The sequence below is a fragment of the Furipterus horrens genome, unplaced genomic scaffold, assembly GCF_987537825.1.
Source record: "Furipterus horrens unplaced genomic scaffold, mFurHor1.1.pri manual_scaffold_6, whole genome shotgun sequence".
In the NCBI taxonomy this organism is placed as follows: Eukaryota; Metazoa; Chordata; class Mammalia; order Chiroptera; family Furipteridae; genus Furipterus; species Furipterus horrens.
Window position 1 is genome coordinate 43,217,085 of NW_028327176.1, and position 12,984 is coordinate 43,230,068.

The 12,984-nt window shown below is 41.6% G+C and overlaps 1 non-coding gene across 1 annotated transcript; it reads left to right on the top strand.

The window, feature by feature from the left end:
• The first annotated feature begins 653 nt into the window (after positions 1–653).
• On the top strand, positions 654–786 carry LOC150006044 (small nucleolar RNA SNORA63). The gene has a single exon (XR_016512103.1). It is a non-coding gene; the product is annotated as a small nucleolar RNA SNORA63 (small nucleolar RNA).
• Positions 787–12,984: the final 12,198 nt, after the last annotated feature.

A 12,984-nucleotide genomic window follows, 5' to 3' on the forward strand; every position in this document is an offset into this window, starting at 1 on the left:
AACAGCCCTTTGAAATAAGCTAGCATTTAACTTAAAATAATAATCTATAGTGCAAACAACAACCACAGTGACCTATCCTTTACAGGAGTTCTTAAAGGAGATCAGGATATGCTACCCCAAAATATGCCATTTTGGAATAACGATTACTTTGAGCAGAAGGCAATTGAGGAGCAATAGATGCAGGAGGAGTTCTCTGCCCTTCCCTTATCTACCTAAAAGCAGGGCATCCATTTCTCTTTGCGAAGGTGACATAGATTTTCCCTTTGAAGATGAACCCCTCGCTCATGCCAGGAGAGGAAAGCAACTCCTATCATCAGAGTCAGATCTGAGATGAGTCTGCATAACCAAACCTTACTAAAATTACCCTTATCTCCCATTAGTTTTCCCCATATATTTTCTAGTCACTTTCCTGTAATTTATTGTCCTTTGAAGTCCAAGCCTTCTTTCCTTTTTTAAGAAGGGCATATAAGTTCCTGAGTCTAACTGCTTCTTTGAGTTTTACTTACTTTATGTGAGCTCTTATGCACATAAAGTATTAATAAATTTGTATTCCTTTTCTCCTGTTAATCTGTCTTCTGACAGCTAAATTTGCAATCCCTCAGTCATTGAACCTAAGAGGGTAGAGGAAAAGGTTTTCCTCCCTGACATTCTCAGTGCTGGTTGGCTCATTAGAATCACTTGAGGAAGTGCTATCTTGTCGTTCCCCCTGCTCAAAAAAAAGTTGTTTCTTAACTATACCTGTCTGCTATACTCCTGTAGCAGCCAGGGACGCTTGGTCTCATACATGTCAAAAAAAAAAAAAAATCACTTGAGGAACTTTTAAAACAGATCAGCACCCAGGTTCCTCCCCAGAACAATGGAATCAGACTCTTCCCCAGGTGCTTTCAGGGTATATATAGCCAGGGTGGAGAAACACTGCCTAGGGTTCAGCAGTAAAGGCGGAAGGAGCAGGAAAGGGGGGCCACTAAATCCCAGAGTATTTCCTGGAGTGTTTTCAGCTTTGGAGCCAGATCAGGGCTGCTCATGGATGATGGGGAAACTCTGCAGGTCTTAACGCAGATGCTTACTGAGGAAACCACAGCCCACTTTGGAAGGAAGCAGATAGAACATTGGGAGAGGCATGCCCACACAGTGGGGCACCGTGTGTCTTTGGAAAGACAGCTAAATGTGACTGTCCTCTTCACTGGGCCTGGGAACCCAGGATAATCCCTCCCCATTCCCAATCCCCACTTCTAGCCTTCTGCCTCACTTGAAGGAGGCCCTTCCTGAAGTCCCTTTGAGGCTGTTTTCCAAGCTGCTTCTCCTTGGCATTTCTGGTTTTCCCATTTGCCACCTCCATGAGAGAAATTAACAGTTTGCCAGACCCTATATAAACAGGAAGGCAAGCTGCTAACAAGAGCCTCCTGCCCGCTGCCAAGCCCAGAACTCATGGTTTCCTTCCTCAGAGCCTGTCAATTGTTAAGAGGAGAAAGGAGAAGAATGGGCTCTCTTGCGGCCACTTGAATGCCAGTGTTGGGGCTTGCTGACAGCTGGGTCTGCAGCTGGCTGGTTTTGTCTGTTTTTTTGAGGGACAGCCAGGGACAGCCACTGATTAAACTGGGAACAAAGCAGGACTACAGTCGTGGTTGTGCACACCAATGCTGCTGAACAGCAGAGAACAATTAATTGCCATGTTGTGGAATGTGTGGATGGGGGCAGGGAGGCAGTTGGGAAATGTAAGAAAATGCAGGAAAATGTCAAGCAAGTGCTTGTGTTTATTAGAAGCGCAGAGAGAAAGAGCCATCTCTGCATGTGTTCTCAGGACCCACCACAGAGTGGAGGGTCCTTGTCACTCCCTACACATCCCACAGCCTTTCCACTGGGGTGGTCTGAGACACTGATGTCCTGCAAATGGGGATGCTGTGCCAAGCAAGAGAGGGAGCCCCTTGGTATTTGGGATGACAGTTTTATCCATTTACTGGAATATGATACAAAAATGTCTATTTCTGTGTATGTCATGACAAGAAAAAGTTTTTCTGTAGAGTCTGTCTATAGGTACTATGCAAGCCAGGCTCTATGCTGATAGTCTGGAAGCTTACAGTCTAATTTTTATCTAAGAACCAAAGGGCACTGGGAAGGAGTAGGACTTGCCGTTCCACCTCCACCACCAGAGAGATTGCTGCTGGTTCTTCAGGGATACTGAATCATGAGAATGGCTACTGCAGACAGATATGATATGTTTGAAGCCAGAGAAGCTAGATACCTTCATACAATAAAAGAGATGAAAAAGAAGAGCAAGACTGGCATTCAAGGGGTTCTGGAGTATCTGTGAGATGGTTTGGGGCCTGGACAAGGAGAATTTAGAAAATGTTGGGTTCTCTTTGATGTATCTTTATAAATACTAAAGACTGAAATTTTTTTTCATGATGCCATATTGTTTGCTGGCCTGCGCATTGACCTTCCTGCCAAGGCTGAGCCTCATGGAGCCCCAGGATAATAGTTAAGTTACAAAAAAATATTATTTTTTCCTATCCTGGGTTTCCTCTGGAAAGATGAGCCTGAAATAAGGGATTGTACACTGATTGGGGAGGTGATCCCAGGGAGCAGAAGTGAAGAAAGGGAGGGAAGGGAAAAAAAGCCAATATAGGTGTTTTTTCAAGGTCATCACTCTGTCAGGGGAACTTAATCCCACCCAGGAACTTTTGAGGAGTGTAAAAAACATTTCTCAGGGTCATTCACCTGGTGATCTGCCAGCAGAGGCCTCCATCCAGCAGCTCCCATTGCCCATTGTTTGTGGCTTCCATTGGAGGTACTAACTCCCCCACATGTCAGGGCTGTGCATATATGAGTGCTAAGTGGGGTCCTACTAGTGTGCACAGCATCATAGAAACCCCAAAATAGAGGAAGCAAAAGATGTGAGCCTGCTCTTGAGATTAGAGGTTGTCAGGGTGAAGCCAGCACAAACTGCAGTTAGAATCAGAGATGAGGTCGAGGAAGAGAGGCAGAAAGCCAGAGACCTCTGGCCTACCATTCAGAGAATGTGAGCCAGACCCCTGACTTGACCCATGAGATACAAAGAGGAAGGTATGTGCCCTTAAGCTGCGGCAGAGGGAGGCTCAGGGCCTTTCTACATTCCTTTATGTGTGATCTCTTACATTGAAGGGCCCCCTGACCTACAGCCCTGCATTCTACCAGAGCAATCCCAGGCACTTATGCTGTGGCAGCTCCCAGAACTCACAATGCATCACCCCTTCGCACCAGGGCTCCCCAGCCCTACTGCCTGGGTCTTATATCTCCTCAACTCCCCAAAGCCACACCAGCTTCCATTAAACCTCCCATTACTTGCGGGGAGGATCTCTACTTTCTGTCACAAGGCAAAAAGATCACTAAACTCTATCACATGGTTGTGACTTGAGTCCACAATAAATGACTGTGTTGGGTACATTTCAGGTGGGCATGTCCAAGAAGAGAGATTTACAGACAGGTTGGGAGGGAGAGTCAAGAAGCCAATGAACTCTTCCCTATCCTGAGGGATGCCTTGATGGAGACCTGAAGTGAACTCTTTTTCCTAAATCCACCTCAGTTCATGTGACGGGATGGGAATGCTTCCTTTGTTTGCCAGTGTTGTCTGTTATGAGTTCCCTGCAGTGCAGAGAAGGGAGCAACATGTACTGCTCTGTTGCTTCCTGTTATAGAGAGGGCAGGAATGAGGAAGTCCAGAGAACACTGTCCTGGGCAGCTGCCACCAGAGACCCAGCCAAATCTCCAAGTACAGAAACGCATGTGGCAAGAAATTCTCATGGTACATATACATGGGTGTGATGGACATGCTCACTCACTGGTCTTAAACTTGTATGTAACTCAACGAAAAAGGTCTGGCTCGATTTGTAATCAAATACCTCCTCTTCAAGCATTTTGTTGCTTTGTGCATTGGCTTTGTTACTGACCTTGGGCAAGTATGAACCAATGCCAGATCAATAACAAAGGATACTGATCTTGTTTATTTCACTTACTCTACCTCTTGGGGAAAGTTAGAATGTGGTTGGTGCTGTGGTGTTTTTATTTATTTTCTTTCTTTCCTTGTTTTTTAAAACATTATTATTCTGAAGATTATTTTAACTGTCTGCTCTAGTTTTATCCTAATTTGTGGTTCTCTTGAACCAAAGAGTCTTCATTCCTTTAAACCCAAAATAGAGGTTGGGGAGGTTTAGAAAAAGTAGGTTGATTTCAGTCAGGATCTAGTGAGAAAGGCAGAATCACTTCAAGAAGTAGGTGTGTGTGTGTGTGCAAGCACGTGTGTATGAGAAAGAGAAAGACTCACAGAGATAGGGATTTGGCCTTATGCAATTCTGGGAGCTGTTTAAGAAGTCTTGATAAGGCTATTGTCTTTGGGTCTAATGCTTGAAGTTCCCAGGGAAGATAGGTGGGTGTAAAGTAGTGGAGAACAAGGACTAGCTGGAACCCACAAGCATGAAGTGGAACCCAGAAAGGACTGAAACCCATGTCAGTTTCCCACTGCCTCTGACTGGATGGTATGGGTGTCCTACAGGAGAAGCTGGCATCCTCCATCATAAAACTAAACACACACTTGGCTTAGGAGATGGAGGATCTGAAGAAGATTCCAGAGAAAGATGGGACTATTATAGGCTCAACTGCTGCCCCAGGGGAGCCAGAGGATATGCACGAACTATGAAATGGCTGTTCCTTCACCTCCACCTTCCAAATCTCACACAAGAATCTCCCTTGTAGCTCATTCTAAATAGAAACATACAGGAGAGGGAATTCTGGGAAAGGTAGCTCTGCCTAGCCAAGTTGACACATTACAAAACCACCATGGGTCCTAAACAAAATAATAGTAACTTATTGTATGGTGAAAATATTATCTACCATCTTTTGAGCAATGTTTCAGATACTTTATATGTTACTTCATTTAATATCGTAATAGTCCTATGAGAAAAGTATTCTATTTCCATTTTACAGATGAGGAAACCAAGACATGCAATGAGCATGTTGTTTTGAACTACAGAACACTCAAGACTCCTCTTTCCCATAAGGAATTCAGTCCATGCAGTTTGAGTATGGGTTACCCAGTCCACCCTTAGGCAAAAAGAAGAACATGTGACCCAGACCTGACCGATAAAAGCACTTTATTTTCTTGGTCACAATGATTTGGTCCATAAATGGGCATTGACTCAGTCTGAGCGAACCAGAAACCTTCCTGGGACTTTTCTACTGGAATAGATATAATCTGTGTTTCTTGATGGCTTGTCAACTTAAGAGTGGAACTTGGCTCTGATAGTCATCTTCCTTACCATACAGAGCATGCTTATCTGAGGATGGAGAGAAAGATATCATTTGGGCCCCTATATTCAACCATTTCTAAAGTTTGCTGTACTCTTGAACCACCCAGGTTACATGAGCCTATAAATTCCCTATTAATAATAAGCTAGTTTGGATTGGAGTTTTGTCAGTTACCACCAGAAAAGACTAATAAACTAAACTGGTGACAAAATAGGAGAATTGTAAGTGAGATATCCTAAAATGTAGATTACTTATATGTGGGGAGAAAACCTTTAGTTTCCCAGTATAGAAACCAATAAATTTTCAATTTTTCTTAGAAAATGCTACTTGCAACCATGAGACTATGTCTAATAAAAAGGTTAAATGACTGGTCCAATGTTGCCCCGGTAAGCGCTAGAACTCAAACATGGGACTGTCTGATTCCAAAGCCTAGGCACTCATTGTAGTACTGGGCCAGAGATCAAACAGGCTACTCAGAGGAAAAGCTGAAGTGAGCTTTCTTAATTACCTTTGGAAACAAAGGAGAGTATGGGGTGAAGTGAAAGTGGCCTGACTTTGAGGTCAAGATCTAAGACTGTGATTTGGGATGACAGCCACCATATGTACAAAGGACCAAAACAAAACAAAATCCTAATGGATTCATGAAGCAACTCTTATTTGTGTCTGTCATTTAAGTACTCTACATACTAGACTTCAACTGATCAAGGCAAATTGATGATTAAGACGAAGTTCATTCTAGTCGATCCCCCAATATAAAATCCAGAATGTCAAATTGCTATGCTATTTTAAAATCTTTCTCAAATTTACAAATTTGACAGTGTTCCTTTTTATTCTCTCCCAGTGTCCAGTCACCTCACTATTAGGAACTCTTTATGATGAACTCACACCCTTCCTGCTTTAGCTCTTCAAGCAACTGGAAAACATCTGGTCTTGATTCAACAGTTAGCATAGTTTTAAAGCCTAGTCTCTCCTCACCTTTTTCCTTTCAGAGCTTAAGAAACTTAGTCTTTATTGTGCCTTTCAAAGATTCCATTTTCCAGTGGTATTGGTGGTACTTGTCCAGACTATTTCCAGGGCCTCTCTTATCTCTACTGTAGCAGCATCTGAGAACTTTCTACAATAATGGAAATATTCTGTATCTGTACTATCTAATACAGTAGTCACTAGCCATGTGTGGCTACTGAGCCCTCAAAATGTGGTTAGTGTGAGTGAGGGACTAAATTATAAATTTTGTTTATGTTTAATTATTTTAAATTTAATAAGTCACATGTATCTTAACTCCCCCAATCATATATAGCACATACATGTTGTGGTCTTGTTTCTGGCCTCCCAAATATTATTCTGATTCATTAAGGGCCTGTTGACTTTTGTTCAGTTAGCAGTCTACCAGCACCCTTTATTCTAACCAGCTTCTATTTGAATGCTTTGATATTTTTTCACATCTCTAAGTCTGTATTTATCACTACTGAAATCCCATTTTCTTCATTTCTCATATATTTTAGAATAGTTTGTCTTTGTCTAAAAAAAAGATAGTCATTCTATTATTGATGTAGCCAGTGGAGAATTACATGAGAATTCCTCAGATAAGCAGAATGAGGGATAAGAGAGAGCAGTCATGAGATCTTGATTCATAATTTTTATTACATCAGGGATGCCTATTGCTGCAAAATGGGGCAAAGATAATATTTACTTTCATGCTCGCCTACTTCTTCCCGCTGCAAACCTACTTGCCTGATCTTCCTGTATTTTACTCTGATGTTTGGAAATATTATGTCAAATTGGCATTTCTTTCTAAGAGGGGGGAGATTACAAAATTTCAAAAATATTCATGAAAGGGAAGTGGCTTGAAGGGTTTCATAGTGAATATGTTTGCTACCACCAGTTTCTCCTCTCTGTTGCCCTTTTTATTGCTTCATTGACCTTTTGATCTTGCCTTGGAGAAGAGTGGTCCAAGGCTTTTCCATAAGATGTGTTCTAAGATCTAAGAGATCAGGGAGGAGATCTTTAATTTGATTAATCCAGTGTATCCTTTTAACAATTCTAATGCTCACAGTTAGTAAAATGCTAAAACCTGCTGAAAGTTGACTTTAGGAGATGCCAACAAAGGATGACTGGCTATTTGCTCTCATTTTCTGGCACCGCTTAATTATATTTGTCTCTGTGTTCAGCATCTACCCCGGCCTGATGGTTCTCCTAGCAGCCCCAGCAATCCCAGCCTCTCACCTGTTGTGCAGAGCCAGGGCCTCTGTGTGCCACCTCAAGTAGGCTTGCACAAATTAACCTCATACAGCTAATGTTTCTTTTTAAAAGCTGAACTTTTTCTGTATTTCCAGTTTGGTAGGCAGACCAGATGCTTTGCCAAATTTACCCTCAGCTAATTGCAGAGTTCAGTGTCCTTAAATGTGCCCTTGTTTGCTTCAAACCTGCTGATTTGCAAAAAGAAATTGTTCTAGGAATGTGGGTCACAATGGACACCCCTGTGGAAGCTCATTTGACCAGGAAAGAGCTGCTCAGGCCTGGCTGGGGTGCTGGGTATGTGTAAATCTGCAGAAAGAGAAGACTCTCCAGGGCAGGATTTTCATTGCAATGATAAGGCTGCTGGAGATGGGGGAAAGCTGGGGCCTGGAGACATGGACAAAAGTCAGTTTGGCTCTGACCCACCTTTGTAACCACCTCAAGCTTTTCATCTTGAGCAGACTATAGGGCAAGATTGAAATAAAATATTAATGCACAGCTGGAGGAAAATAATTTTAAAATCTTGCATTTGCTCTGCCTCTGTCCCAGGAGGCCATCTAATGAGATGTGAAGTAGGAGTGATCTTCCAGCAAACTAGGATAAAGATGAAGTTGCTCAGTTACTCTGCCCCTATCCCTAAGCCTGGAACCCAATGGCCAGAGATGATGATCCTGGGGCCTGGCCCCAGGGCAGATCACACAGTTCTCTAGCAAGGCCAGCTCCAACTCCTGCTACCCAGGAAATGAGCTGAGAACAGCCTGGAAAGGATTGAAAGGGTAGAGGGGACCCATAGGAGACAAGGTGGATGTGGCCCCAGAGGAGGGGCAACCATCAAGGGGAGGGATCTTCTGCCCACCTTGGGATATCTAACAGTTGGGATACCTAACACTCTTTTGTAATTTTTAGCACATGTCCCTACTCAGGGTATCCTGGGGGCAGCTCCAGTCTGAGCTTTACCACTCCCTGGTCAGTGTATGCCCCTGCCAGCCCTTTCTCTTATTGGATGTGTTTTGCTGACCTGCAAGGCAGATACTGGGAGAGCGACTCACTGTACTTCACTCAGCTCTCACAACCCAACTAGAACTTGTTTCAGTGCTTGGAAGTTCAGTCATTTTAATAATTGCATTAGTTTCCCATGGCTAAATAACATATCACCACAAATGTAGTAGCTTAAAATAACACAAAAGGGTCTCATTGGGCTGAAATCAAGGTGTCAGCAGGGCTGTGTTCTTTGCTGGAGGCTTAGGAGAGAGTCTACTTTCTTACCTCAGCATCTTCTAGAGGTGGCTGCATTCTTTGGCTTATGCCCCTTTCCATCTTTAAAGCCAGCAAATGTCTTCCTCACATCATATCCCTTTGACACTCACTCTTCTGCTCCCCTTTTCTACATTTAAAACAGCTTTTGATTACTTTAGGCCTGCCTGGATAATCCGGGGTAATCTTCCTCTTTTAAAATCAGTCAACTGGTAACCGTAATTTCATCTGCAAACTTAATTCCCCATTGCCATATAATCTAACATATTCACAGGTTCTAGGGATTCAGATGTGGACATCTTTGAGGGACCATTGTTCTGCCCACCTTAATAATAAATGCTCACCATTCTTAGAGCCTTTTCACAGACCTCATTTGACCCTAAAAGTACCTGTGAGATAGGTGAGTAGGTGGGATGAATGCCTTTTAAGGGGTAAGGAAGCTGAAGGAAGAGTCAGAAAACCAAAGTAAACAAATCTTGCACAGATCTCACCCTGAGTTTACTTTGAAATAGAGGATGGAACATAATTAAGATCCAGGTCACACTATTCAGTTCACTTCTAGACCATAACTTGAGATGACAGTGCATATGAAAGAGGAGGAGTATGGGGAAAGCGTGGCCTTGCTTGGCCAGCTGTCACACATGGGTTCAAGTTTTATGCCAACAGGTACTTGGTCTGGCAATGTCATTTTCTCTTTCTGAGTCTAGGATTCCCTGTTTTCAAAGCCACTTTGAAATTGACCAAGACAATAGTTTTAACACAGGTGGCTACTGTAGAAAGCTATTTATTAAAATGAATGCCATAGAAAGATGCTGAGTGCAGTATAAAAATCACCGCCCTGGTACTGACCTATTTGAATTTTTCATGAAGTATAAATAGATTATTTGTAACAGGAAATGAATATAAAAACAAACTTTTTATTGGTTAAAAATATGAGCTTTCTGAAAAAGAATTAGAATACCCGTGATATTCAGGGCAATCCTAAAAGCAACTAGCAAGGAGGAACTCTGACTGCTGGTGCATGATTGCCACCCAAATATCTCGGACCCAATTATGCAGTTCTCCTAAAAGCTAAATTCCTTTTGCAGGGTGACTAGGAAGCTCAGGAACTGAATCCTGAATCTAGGGAAATCAAGGAAGAAAGAAACAGAAAATCCCCAATATATTAAGAGGCTGGGTTTAAAAGGTTTACCTGGAGCTCCGGTTGGTTGGCACTCCCTCTTTCTTATATTCTGCATTTGTTTTGCTTTGTTTTGTTTTGTTTTGTTTTTTTGGAGTGGAATTAAAGACTTCCCCAACCTTAGTACAATTCCTTTGCTCACAGGCTAGATTTTAAAACAACAAAACCACACACACACACACACACACACTCTCTCTCTTGTGGTGTTGGGCTATTTTTTAGTCAATAATACGGGGGCTTATGCTCTTAAACCAGGAATTAAACTTGAAAACAATGTGCCTTCCACAAATGGACACCTTTACCAGGTGACTAAGTTTGGCTGCATACATCACACATACTCCCTGAGGCTTGAATACAGTGAATATATCCTTCAGTAGCCCAGTCATCTCAGAATGCAATTAAGGTAAAACACTCCTAGGGCGGGTTTGCCCAAGGGCAAGTGGTGACTTGGATTCATCTTCTAGCTCCAAAGCATGGCTATATCAAATAGTTAAAATGAAAAGGGAAGGAATGTTTTTGTTGGAGAGTCCCAACACAGTTTCCAGCATATTTTCCATTTGCCTGACTTTGCTCTTGGCCCCAAATGGGATACAAGGTGGAGTTTTCTCTACTGAAATCATGAAAATCTCTTTACTGGCATATGTGCATTCAGATCTGCTCTTGATATTGCTCATGTTATTAACTGCAGCTGCATTTGCTGTGAGCAAATGTTTTCGTCTTTAGTGAGGATCACACTGACTTGAGATTGCCTGTACCCTGCGACTGGAGTGGGCATTTTCATGAGGGGCTTGATTATTCTTGCATTCTTGTGTCTTTTTCAATCCTCAAACCATGAGTTTTGATTTGCGTTTGTTTGCAAAAGGAGGAAATATTTGGCTCATTCCATTTCATGCAGTAAAATCAGCAACCTACTGGGGGCAGTTTTTATAACCTAGAAGAAAAGTTTTCAAAAGAAATTTGGCAACCGGTAGGTGTTATTAAGATTTTATGTGATAGGGAGCCACACAGTACCACATCAAGTGCTCATGTGCCTGCCTCACCCTCAACTCTGTTTTAAAAGTTTATAAAGCAAAACAAAACAAAAACTCCATCAAAATGTTATTAGGTAAGCTTTTTTTATATTTGAGTTCCACAGCTTTTAAATCTATGAAATCCAGAATCAGCGAGATCTTTTTTTTCTGTAGGACCAAATACTGATTTCAAAAAATATTTAATTCCGATATTAAAAAACATTATACATGCTGAGGTGTAATCACTGAAGATCTGGCCACTTTTCATATTTTAAAGATTACAACTTAGAAAGAGTAAGTTTTAGACTCATAGGATTAAAAAAGTTATGAGTTTGTAGAAAAATGTTCTTACTTTTTAACTTAATAGCCAGACCCTTTACTAAGAGAAATAGAAAAGTATGTGGGTACTTTACGTGGCATGGACCCACCAATAATTCAAATTGCTTCTCTCCATGACCTTTTCTGACCACCCCATATGAATGATTATTTTTCTCAATTGTCAACATCTGTGTGAACTTTCAGTTTGTACTCTATTAATCTGCATTTCCAGGAATTTTGCTTTATAAAATGTAGCTTTTGGTTTTATTCTAAGGAAGGAGGGAGAAGGAAGAGAGTGTGCATGTCAAGCTGCTTTAAAAGTTCCTCTGCTTCCTGGCTCCAACATGGTTCATGCTCTAGTCCCCTTGGCTGTTTGAAATGGGACAGACTCCCACCCAGTGGGGGCTAAATTTCCTCCCACCAAGCGTTCCTTTATTACTCTCCTACACCCCAAATTTTCAAAGATACATAAGCCTCTTGAACAGTATTGTATTCACCCTAGAATCCCTGTGCCTTTCAAACAATAGAATCTCAATCTCTAGAACAAAATGATGTGGTAAAGCTTTGGAATCAGACACACCTCAATTTGAATCCCAATAACAGGCTATGTGATCTTGGTTACTTTGTTAGAGCTCTCTGATACTCAATTTTTCTCATTTGCAAAATGGAAAGTGGTGGTATTACCATATAATTATTACATTAATATACTATAATAACAATACAATTATTATAATTCCTTGGAGGAGTAAATAAGATAGTGCATGAAAAGTACTTAGCTTTTAACAAAGACCTACCTTAAAAATGGCAATCCTTTACATTAGTCCTGTACAAAAGTGTGTCCCCATTTAAAATAAATTAATCAAATACACATCTCTTTACCTGGTGGTCAACTTAGAGCAACCTGAAATGACTGAAGTCAATGCTCTGAGCAGGTGATATTCCAACCAAAAGGAAAAACTGCAGATTTTTTAGTTTGTCCAGGCATCTTTTTTTTAAAGCATGTTTTATTGATTATGTTGTTACAATAGTTCCAATTTTTTCCCCTTTGCTCCTCTCCGCCCAGTACCCCTCTCCCCCCAGCAATCCCAGCCCCCTTAGTTCATGTCCATGGGTCATGCATTTAAGTTCCTTGGCTTCACCTTTTCCTATATTATTCTTTTTTAAAAATTAATTAATTAATTAACAATAAAAAATAACAATTCCCCCCTCTCAGACTTAAGACCCTTTATAATCTTATAAAGGACAATGGGTGAAGGTCTTGTGCTCCTCTAGTTGCTTCAAGCTGGACGTGGTTGTCATCATACCTACCCTTGGGTCCAGAAATCCCTAATAAGAGTGGGGGTGTGGAGGGGAGGTGGCCTTCCCACATGAGGAAGGATCTTGCAGACTCCAGGTCAGTTGGCTGTCCCCGGACAATGGCGTGCTTGGTTTAACAGGCTGGCATCCTTGTTGTATTCTCTGGTTCAATTTTGCTCGTTTGTTTGTGTTGTTCATTAGTCTCCTGTATTAGGTGATATCATAGAGTCATCTTTTTTATAGGTAAATGTATTCCATTAAAAAAAAACGATGAAAATAACTTGATCCTTTTTTACTATTTCCCTTGATCCCTAGAGGTCTGAAGGTTCAAGGTTGAGAAATAGCATCATTGTTCCTGCTTTGGCTTCCAGATTGGACAAATGTAAATCAACCCAAATACACCTTCAGAAC